Raw genomic sequence first — 10,966 nt, forward strand, 5'->3', positions numbered from 1 at the left:
TACAGGCGCTCCTGTAATATTTTTTCTCTTGAACCTATATATTTTATAATTAACTTTTACAAATAATATTTAAATTTCGATTTTTTACACCCTCTATATTTTACAGTTTTACATGCACTGACTTCAAAAACCCAAAACTAGAAAACTACTTGGAATATTTTCATGAAATAAAAAGCAAAATATTCAACTAACTTTGTACTATCTAACTTTATACATAAACCCCTTTTGTCTCTAATAGTCTACATCAAACATTAATTCAATACGAACGAGTTCCCATGTAAACTTTTAATAGGTTTATTGAAATAAACATAAACAGACGACACATTGGTAGGCAATATATCAGCAATATACATAAATTGTTCCCCCTTGCATGGACCCGTACCTTCGTTTTAATTTCCTGTAGGCCCTTCCTATTATTTCCCGAACGGGATGGCCGAATTCGATTGACTTCGACCCTTTATTTCCGATTTGCCCGTATGGCCATTTTGATTATTTGCTATATTCGGACTTAGTGGCGGGGCAATGTTAAATTTATAATTAGTTTCAAGCACTTGAGGTAGTTCCTGGATATGACGTTCAACTGTCTGGAGTTCTTGATTCATGGTGTTATTTTATTTGTAATTCCAGTGGCAGTGAAACAACTCAGTTTCGATTGCCTGGAAAATTGAAAAATAATAAGTTTACGACTTTATAGTCTCTATTATTGCAAGAGGATATTTTGGTAAATTCCAGGCAGTTGAGATAATTTCTGGACGTGCGTTTAAATGCTTAGAATTCTTGATTAATGATTTTATTGGTAATTCCAGGCAGTCAAACAGCTCAGTCTCAATTGCCAGAAATTTTAAAATAAAATGGATTTACGACTATAATAGTCCCTATAATTCCAGGATATTTTGGAAATTTCCAGGCAATTGAGGTAATTCCTGGACGTGGCGTTCAGCTGCCTGGAATTTTTGATTCATGATGTAATTTTATTTGTAATTCCAGGCAGTCCAACAGCTCAGCTTCAATTGCCTGAAATTAAAAAAATAATTATTTTACGGTTATATAGTATCTATTATTCCAGTAGGATATTTTGAGAAATTCCAGGCAGTCGAGGTAATTCCTCGATGTGACGTTCAACTGCCTGGAATTCTCGATTTAAGATGTTATTTTATTTGTAATTCCAGGCAGTGAAACAGCTCAGTCTCAGTTGCCTGGAATTGAAAAATAATTAGTTGACACCTATTGTCTCTATTATTTCAGGAGAATATTTTAAGAAATTCCAGGCAGTTGAAGTAATTCCTGGACATGCATTCAACTGCCTAGAATTTTTGCGTTAATTATTTTATTTTATTTGTAATTCCCGGTAGTCAAACAGCTTAGTCACAAATACCTTGAATTGAAAAAAAAAGAATTTACGACTATATAGTCTCTGTAATTCCTAAATATTTTGTCAAATTCCAGGCAGTTGAGGTAATTCCTAGACATGCGTTCAACTGCTTGAAATTTGTTATACATGATGTTATTTTATTTGTAATTCTAGGCAGTCAAACAGCTCAGTCTCAATTGCCAGAAATTGATAAATAAAATGGATTTACGACTATAATAGTCCCTATAATTCCAGGATATTTTGGAAATTTCCAGGCAATTGAGGTAATTTCTAGACGTGTCGTTTAGCTGCCTAGAATTCTTGGATCATGATGTAATTTTATTTGTAGTTCCAGGCAGTCAAACAGCTTAGTTTCAATTGCCTAGAATTAAAAAAATAATTATTTTACGGTTATATAGTATCTATTATTCCAGTAGGATATTTTGAGAAATTCCAGGCAGTCGAGGTAATTCCTCGATGTGACGTTCAACTGCCTGGAATTCTCGATTTATGATGTTATTTTATTTGTAATTCCAGGCAGTGAAACAGCTCAGTCTCAGTTGCCTGGAATTGAAAAATAATTAGTTGACACCTATTGTCTCTATTATTTCAGGAGGATATTTTAGGAAATTCCAGGCAGTTGAAGTAATTCCTGGACATGCATTCAACTGCCTAGAATTTTTGCGTTAATTATTTTATTTTATTTGTAATTCTAGGCTGTCAAACAGCTCAGTCTCAATTGCCAGAAATTGATAAATAAAATGGATTTACGACTATAATAGTCCCTATAATTCCAGGATATTTTGGAAATTTCCAGGCAATTGAGGTAATTTCTAGACGTGTCGTTTAGCTGCCTAGAATTCTTGGATCATGATGTAATTTTATTTGTAGTTCCAGGCAGTCAAACAGCTTAGTTTCAATTGCCTGGAATTAAAAAAATAATTATTTTACAATTATATAGTATCTATTATTCCAGGAGGATATTTTGAGAAATTCCAGGCAGTCGAGGTAATTCCTGGATGTGACGTTCAACTGCCTAGAATTCTCGATTTATGATGTTATTTTATTTGTAATTCCAAGTAGTCAAACAGCTCAGTTTCAATTGCCTGGAATTAAAAAAATAATTATTTTACGGTTATATAATATCTATTATTCCAGTAGGATATTTTGAGAAATTCCAAGCAGTCGAGGTAATTCCTGGATGTGACGTTCAACTGCCTAGAATTCTCGATTTATGATGTTATTTTATTTGTAATTCCAGGTAGTCAAACAGCTCAGTTTCAATTGCCTGGAATTAAAAAAATAATTATTTTACGGTAATATAGTATCTATTATTCCAGAAGGATATTTTGAGAAATTCCAAGCAGTTGAGGTAATTTCTGGATGTGACGTTCAACTGCCTGGAAATCTCGATTTATGATGTTATTTTATTTGTAATTCCAGGTAGTCAAACAGCTCAGTTTCAATTGCCTGGAATTAAAAAATAATTAGTTTACGACTATAGAGTCTATATTATTCTAGGAGGATATTTTAGGAAATTCCAGGCGCTTGAGGTCATTTTTGGACTTTTTACTGCTTTTAACTGCCTGAAATTCTTGATTCATGGTGTTATTTTATTTGTAATTCCAGGCGGTCAAACAGCTCAGTCTTAATTGTCTGGAATTAAAAAAATAATTATTCTACTATTATAAAGTACCAATCTGTTATTCCAAAAAGATATTTTGAGAAATTCCAGGCAGTCGAGGTAATTATACATCCAGGTATCGTTCAACTGCTTGGAATTCTCGATTAATGATGTTATTTTATTTGTAATTCCAAGCAGTCAAACAGCTCAATTTTAAATAAAAAAAGTTTTAGAAGAAAAATAATTAGTTTACGATTATATAGTATCTATTATTCCAGGAGAATATTTTGGGAAATTCCAAGCAGCTGAGGTAATTCCTGGACGTGCATTCAATTGCCTGCAATTCTTGATTCATAATGTTTTTTTATTTGTAACTTAAGGCAGTCAAAGAGCTCAGTTTCAATTGCCTGAAATTGAAAAATAAAAAAAATTTACCACTTTAGAGTCCCTGTAATTCCTGGATATTTCGGGAAATTTTAGGCAGTTGAAGTAATTCCTGGACGTGTATTCAACTGCCTAGAATTTTTTATTTTTGATTTTAAATTATTTGTAATTCCAGGCAGTCCAACAGCTCAATCTCAATTACCTTAAATTGAGAAAAAAAGGATTTACAACTATATAATCCTTATAATTTTAAAATGTTTTTGGAAATTTTAGTCAGTTAAGGTCGTGCATTCAACTGCCTGGAATTCTTGATTCATGATAGTCAGGGTAGTCAAACAGCTTAGTTTCAGTTGCCTAAAATTGATAAATAAAAGGGATTTACGACTAGGCAGTCCCTATAGTTCCAGGAAGATATTTTGGGAAGTTCCAGGCATTTGAGTTAATTCCTGGACGCGCGTTCAACTGCCTGGAATTCTTGATTCATGATGTTATTTCATTTGTAATTCCAGGCAGTCAAACAACTCAGTCTCGTTTACCTAGAATTGAAAAAATTAAAAAGGATTTACAACTATATAATTCCCATAATACTAGAATGTTTTGGGAAATTTCAGTCAGTTAAGGTAATTCCTGGACGTGCGTTTAACTGCCTGGAATTCTCGATTTATGATTTTATTTTATTTGTAATGCCAGGCAGTCCAACAACTCAGCTTCAATTGCTTGGAATTAAAAAAATAATTATTTAATAATAATATAGTATCTATTATTCTAGTAGGATATTTTGAGAAATTCCAGGCAGTCGAGGTAATTCCTGGATGTGACGTTCAACTGCCTAGAATTCCCGATTCATGTTGTTATTTTATTTGTAATTCCAGGTAGTCAAACAGCCCAGTTTCAATCGTCTGGACTTAAAAAATAATTAGTTTACGACTATATAGTCTATATTATTCCAGGAGGATATTTTAGGAAATTTCAGGCGCTTGAGGTCATTTTTGGACTTGCTTTTAACTGCCTGGAATTCTTGATTTATGACGTTATTTTATTCGTAATTCCAGGCGGTTAAACAGTTCAATCTCCATCGACTAAAATTGAGAAAAGAATGGATTTACGACTATACGGTCCCTGTAATTCCTGAATATGTCGAGAAATTTCAGGAAGTTAAAGTAATTCTTGGACGTGTATTCAACTGCCTAGAATTTTTCATTTCTGATTTTAAATTATTTGTAATTCCAGGCAGTCTAACAGATCAATCTTGATTACCTTAAATTGAGAAAAAAAGGGTTTATTTCTATATAGTCCGTATATTTCCTGGATATTTGGGGATATTTGAGGCAGTTGAGTTAATTTCTAGAGGTACAATCAACTGCTTGGAATTCTTGATTTAATATTTTTTTTTGTAATTCCAGGCAGTCAAACACCTCAGTCCCACTTGTCTAGAATTAAAGAATAAAAAAGATTTACGACTATATAGTCTATATATTTCTAGGATATTTATAGTAATTCCACGCACTTAAAGTAATTCCTCGACGTGCGTTCAATTTCCTAGATTTTTCATTTTTGATTTTAATTTATTTGTAATTCCAGGCAGTGCAACAGCTCAGTCCTAATTGCCTGGATATAAAAAATAAAAAGGATTTACGACTATATTATAGTCTATATAATTCCAGGATATTTTAGGTAATTTCCAGGCAGTTGAGGTAATTCCCGGACATGAGTTCAACTGCCTGGAATTCTTGATTCATAATGTTATTTTATTTGTAATTCCATACAGTCAAACAACTCAGTCTCGTTTACCTGGAATTGAAAAATAAAAAAGGATTTGCAACTATATAATTCTCATAATACTAGAATGTTTTGGGAAATTCCAGTCAGTAAAGGTAATTCCTGAACGTGCGTTTGAATACTTGGAATTCTTGATTTAATGATTTTATTTTATTTGTAATTCCAGGCAGTCCAACAACTCAGTTTCAATTGCCTGGAATTAAAAAAACAATTATTTCACAATTATATAGTATCTACTATTCCAGTAGGATATTTTGAGAACTTCCAGGCAGTCGAGGTAATTCCTGGATGTGACGTTCAACTGCCTGGAATTCTCGATTTACAATGTTATTTTATTTGTAATTCTAGGTAGTCAAACAGCTCTGTTGTTTCAGTTGCCCGGAATTGAAAAATAGTTAGTTTACCACTATATAGTCTATATTATTCCAGGAGGATATTTTAGAAAATTCTAGGCACCTGAGGTCATTTCTGGACTTGCTTTTAACTGCCTGGAATTCCTGATTCATGATGTTATTTTATTTGTATTTCCAAGCAGTAAAACAGTTAAGTTTCAATTGCCTGGAACTGAAAAATAAAAAAAAAAGATTTACGACTATATAGTCCTTGTAATTCCTGGATATTTCAATAAATTTCAGGCAGTTGAAGTAATTCCTGAACGTGCAATCAATCGTCTAAAATTTTTGATTTTTTATTTTAATTTATGTGTAATTCCAGGCAATCCAACAGCTGAGTCTTTGACAAAAGTTGAGGCAAAAAAGGTTTACAACTATTTATTCAACTGCTTAAAATTTTTGATTCATTATTTTATTTGTAATTCAACTGCCTGGAATTCTCGATTTATGATGTTATTTTATTTGTAATTCTAGGTAGTCAAACAGCTCAGTTTCAATCGCCTGGACTTGAAAAATAATTATTTTACGACTATATAGTCTATATTATTCCAGGAGGATATTTTAGGAAATTTCAAACACTTGAGGTCATTTCTGGATTTGCTTTTAACTGCCTGAAATTCTTGATTTATGATGTTATTTAATTTGTAATTCCAGGCGGTCAAACAGCTCAGTCTTAATTGACTGGAATTGAAAAATAATTAGTCTACTATTATATAGTCTCTATTATTCCAAGAGGATATTTTGAGAAAGTCCAGGCAGTTGAAGTAATTCCTGGACGTGCATTCAACTGCCTAGAATTTTTCATTTTTGATTTTAAATTATTTGTAATTCCAGGCAGTTCAACAGCTCATTTTCAATTACCTTAAATTGAGAAAATAAGGGCTTACAACTATATAATTACTATAATTCCTGGATATTTTGGGATATTTGAGGCAGTTGAGTTAATTTCTAGAGGTACAATTAACTGCTTGGAATTCTTGATTTAATATTTTTTTGTAATTCCAGGCAGTGCAACAACTCAGTCTCAATTCCCTGGATATAAAAAATAAAAAGGATTTACGACTATATTATAGTCTATATAATTCCAGGATATTTTAGGTAATTCCACGTAGTTGAGGTAATTCCCGGACATGCGTTCAACTGCCTGGAATTCTCGATTTATAATGTTATTTTATTTGTAATTCTAGGTAGTCAAACAGCTCAGTTTCAATCGCCTGGAATTGAAAAATAATTAGTCTGCTATTATATAGTCTCTATTATTCCAAGAGGATATTTTGAGAAATTCCAGGCAGTCAAGGTAATTCCTGGATGTGGCGTTCAATTGCGTGGAATTCTCGATTCATGATGTTATTTTATTTGCATTTCCTAATCTAACAGCTCAATCTCAATCGACTGAAATTAAAAAAAAAAGGATTTTATTACTATACGGTCCCTATAATTTCTAGATAATTCGAGAAATTTCAGGCAGTTGAAATAATTCCTGGACGTGCATTCAACTGCCTAGAATTTTACATTTTTTATGTTAATTTATTTGTAATTCCAGGCAGTCCAATAGCTCGGTCTCACTTGTCCGGAATTAAAGAATAAAAAGGATTTACGACTATATAGTCTATATATTTTTAGGATATTTTAAGTAATTCCAGGCACTTAAGGTAATTCCTGGACGTGCGATTAACTGCCTGGAATTCTTGATTCATGATTTCATATTATTTGTAATTCCAGGCAGTCAAACAGCTCAGTTTCAGCTGCCTGGACTTGAGAAATAAAAAGAATTTACGAATGTATAATGTCCCTATAGTTCCAGGATGTGTCATTCTTTATAGGGATTTTTCAAGAGGGAGTGAGAGAGTTTATATGGTAAAAAAACTTTTTAGAAAATATTGCAATTCCTGGTAGAAATCCAAAAAAAAAGTTTTGAAAAAAAATTGTTCAATTTATTATTTGTTTGTTTAAATTTTATGTTTTTACAGCATTTTCAGATTTTTTTTTTTTATAATTCAAAGATATTTTAATATTGTTTAGGCAAATAGTTATATATTTCGGGCGTTTTAAGGAATAAATAATTTGAACATTTTTTTTTCTAATTAATTTTAAATCCTATCATCAGATTTATTTTTACGTATTAAATACGACCCTGTCTTTTTTTAATATACCTTTTTTTAATATACCTCTCTCTTTCTTAAACATTGATATGATTGATGTATGACACACATATTGTTTTAAAAATTGAATTTGTAATTGACATTATACATTAACAAAGAAAATTGTCAAAAAATCATTAAGTAATATTACGTATTTGTTTTTATGGGAACTGCATCTGAAACTTGAAGATAGGTCACTAAAAAGACAAAACATGGTAATTTTAATATGATTCAGTCACACATGATCAAAGTTTAAAGATATCAAAGATTAATGGTAATCAAATAACAAGCAAAATGTACAAGGAATGACTCTCTTTGAAACATTCGCCATTTTATCATTATATGCGAAGCAGGATATTCGATCTAAAGCATAATGTACTGCAGGAAACTATAATTCAGTTATTCGAGTTTAAATGTAGAGAACACTCGAGGTTCTATAGCGAAATATATTAAGTAATTTTTAAGGTTAATAAAATTATTCGTTAAAAATAAATAAAATTTAAACAGAAAAAAATATTTAAAACTTAATTTTTCGTAATTTAAAATCGTAAAACATTTTTAATTAAAATTATTCAAATTGGGCCTTTTAATTAATAAAAAGTAAAAATTTAAAATTAAAAAAAAAATTAATATGAATTTGTTTGTATAACAATTTTTATTAATTTAATTAATTTTTTCTTAACCAAATTTATTCGCACGATATATTGCTTGTCAGTAGCGCTATTTTTTTTAATATATTATTTCATAAATGTATTCAGCTAAAAAAAGACATAAAACTTACACTAACATTTTATTCATACATATTACAATAACAAATAAATAATTTCATGCACAGTATTAACTGAAAAAAAACGGTTTAATTAAAAAAATGTCTAATTAAATGACAATTTTACTTACTACAGTCATTTGGCAATTTTCACACATATTCCATTAATTAATATATATCCATCCTTACAAGTAACATCTATGATGCTATTCACTTGGTTTATCATTAGTGCTTGTTGGGATACGCCCTTCAGATTGGTCAAAATTTTGGTACCAATTTGATCAACAGGTACCGCTTGAGATAAACAGCATAATATCAAGAAAAATATGAACATTTTATAAACAATAAATTTGGCCATTTTTTTTGTATATATATTGATTGATGCTTATATTTTATTTGCGAATATACTGAATTATATAGTAACAATGCCGAAGGGAAATTTTATTAATCGAGAGATATCAGATTTTTTTTTATTGTTGTTTATTGTATATCTAAAAGGATTTTAAGATAAAAATTTGATAAGAGGCTTTTGTCGCCACAGATATTATTAATAAATGCTAATCTGCATTATTTCATTTATTTCTCAAAACCGTGCACTAAAACCTAATTCTGGAATTTTATAATTACTGCTTAAGTGTAAATTATAAAGACATTAATCGATAAATGGAATGTTAGGTATTTGCCAGTTTTTCACGATTTTCTCCCACTGTATGGAAAATAACATTAAAGTTTCTTATTCTGGTTAGAAATCTTAAGAATCCATATAAATAATATCTTCTCCTTAGATTCATAGATTTTGCTCAACTTTAAAAAAAAATCATTAAACAGAAAAATTAAATTTTATTTTTTCCTGGCCTTTCTATGGAAAACAAATACTTTTGTTAAAACACTTTTTTTATTACCCACTTATGTATAACATCCAGTGAATTTTTTAAAAAAATCGATTAATTTTTAGAAATTCTATTTGAGATGGTTTCAAAAGTCGGACCCGACGAATGAGTTTATGATTGCCGTCTAACAAAATTTGTTGTAATTTTTTTGCTATTATAGTTACAAAGGTAGTTTAAAAAGCATTCGCTTAAGAAAAGTTAAAGGATTATTTTGTGTATTAATGATTTTTTTGAGAAACCTATAGTTTTTGAGATATCTTTAGAAGTTGGGCCCGACGAATGAGTTTGTGACCGCTACATAACAAAGTTTGCTGTAACCTTTTTGCTTATATAGCTATAAAAGTAATTTAAAATGCATTCGCTTAAGAAAAATTAAAAGCTTATTTTGTGTAAATACAAATTTTTTGAGAAACTTGTATTTTTTGAGATATCTTCAAAAGTTGAGCCCGACGCTTGAGTTTGTGACTGCTGCCTAACAAAATTGATTGTAACTTTTTTGGTATTATAGTTATAAAGATAGTTTAAAATAGTTCGCTTAAGAAAAATTAGGGGCTTATTTTGTGTATTTATAATTTTTTTTAAAAACTTGTACTTTTTGAGATATCCTTAAAAGTTTGACCCGACGTTTGAGTTTATGACTGCTACATAACAAAAATTACTGTAACTTTTTTGCTAATATAGCTATGAAGATAGTTTAAAAAGCACTCGCTTAAGAAAAGTTAAGGGCTTATTTTATATATTTATAATTTTTTTGAGAAACTTGTACTTTATGAGATATCTTCAAAAGTTAGATCCGACGCTTGAGTTTATGACTGCTGCCTAACATAACTGATTGTAACTTTTTTGTTATTATAGTTATAAAGATAATTTAAAATGCGTTCGCTTAAGAAAAATTAAGGGCTTATTTTGTGTATTTACAATTTTTTTGAGAAACTTGTACTTTTTAAGATATCTTCAAAAGTTGGTCCCGACGAATGAGTTGGTGACTGCTGCCTAACAAAAATTACTATAACTTTCTTGCTATTATAGCTATAACGGTAATTTAAAAAGCACTTGCTTAAGAAAAGTTAGGGGCTTATTTTATGTATTTAAAAATTTGTTGAGAAACTTTTACTTTTTGAGATATCTTCAAAAGTTGGACCCGACCCTTGAGTTTATGACTGCTGCCTAACAAAATTGATTGTAACTTTTTTGTTTTTATAGTTATAAAGATAATTTAAAATGCATTCGCTTAAGAAAAATTAAGGGCATTTTTTATGTATTTACAAATTTTTTTAAAAACTTGTACTTTTTGAGATATCCTTAAAAGTTTGATCCGACGAATGAGTTTGTGACTGCTACATAACAAAAATTACTGTAACTTTTTTGCTATTATAGCTATGAAGATAATTTAAAAACCATTTGCTTAAGAAAAGTTAAGGGCTTATCTTATGTATTAAAAAATTTTTTGAGAAACTTATACTTTTTAAGATATCTTCAAAAGTTGGCCCCGACGAATGAGTTGGTGACTGCTGCCTAACAAAAATTACTATAACTTTCTTGCTATTATAGCTATAACGGTAATTTAAAAAGCACCCGCTTAAGAAAAGTTAGAAGCTTATTTTATGTATTTAAAAATTTGTTGAGAAACTTGTACTTT

At 30.1% G+C, this 10,966-nt stretch overlaps 1 long non-coding RNA gene across 1 annotated transcript; it reads right to left on the reverse strand.

The window, feature by feature from the left end:
• Positions 1 to 8,448: 8,448 nt before the first annotated feature.
• LOC126744572 (uncharacterized) lies at positions 8,449 to 8,918 on the reverse strand. The gene is made up of 2 exons (XR_007663235.1): positions 8,569 to 8,918; positions 8,449 to 8,512 (listed from the first exon to the last, which is right to left on the reverse strand). It is a non-coding gene; the product is annotated as an uncharacterized LOC126744572 (long non-coding RNA).
• Positions 8,919 to 10,966: the final 2,048 nt, after the last annotated feature.

This window comes from Anthonomus grandis, chromosome 14 (genome assembly GCF_022605725.1).
Source record: "Anthonomus grandis grandis chromosome 14, icAntGran1.3, whole genome shotgun sequence".
Lineage (NCBI taxonomy): Eukaryota > Metazoa > Arthropoda > Insecta > Coleoptera > Curculionidae > Anthonomus > Anthonomus grandis.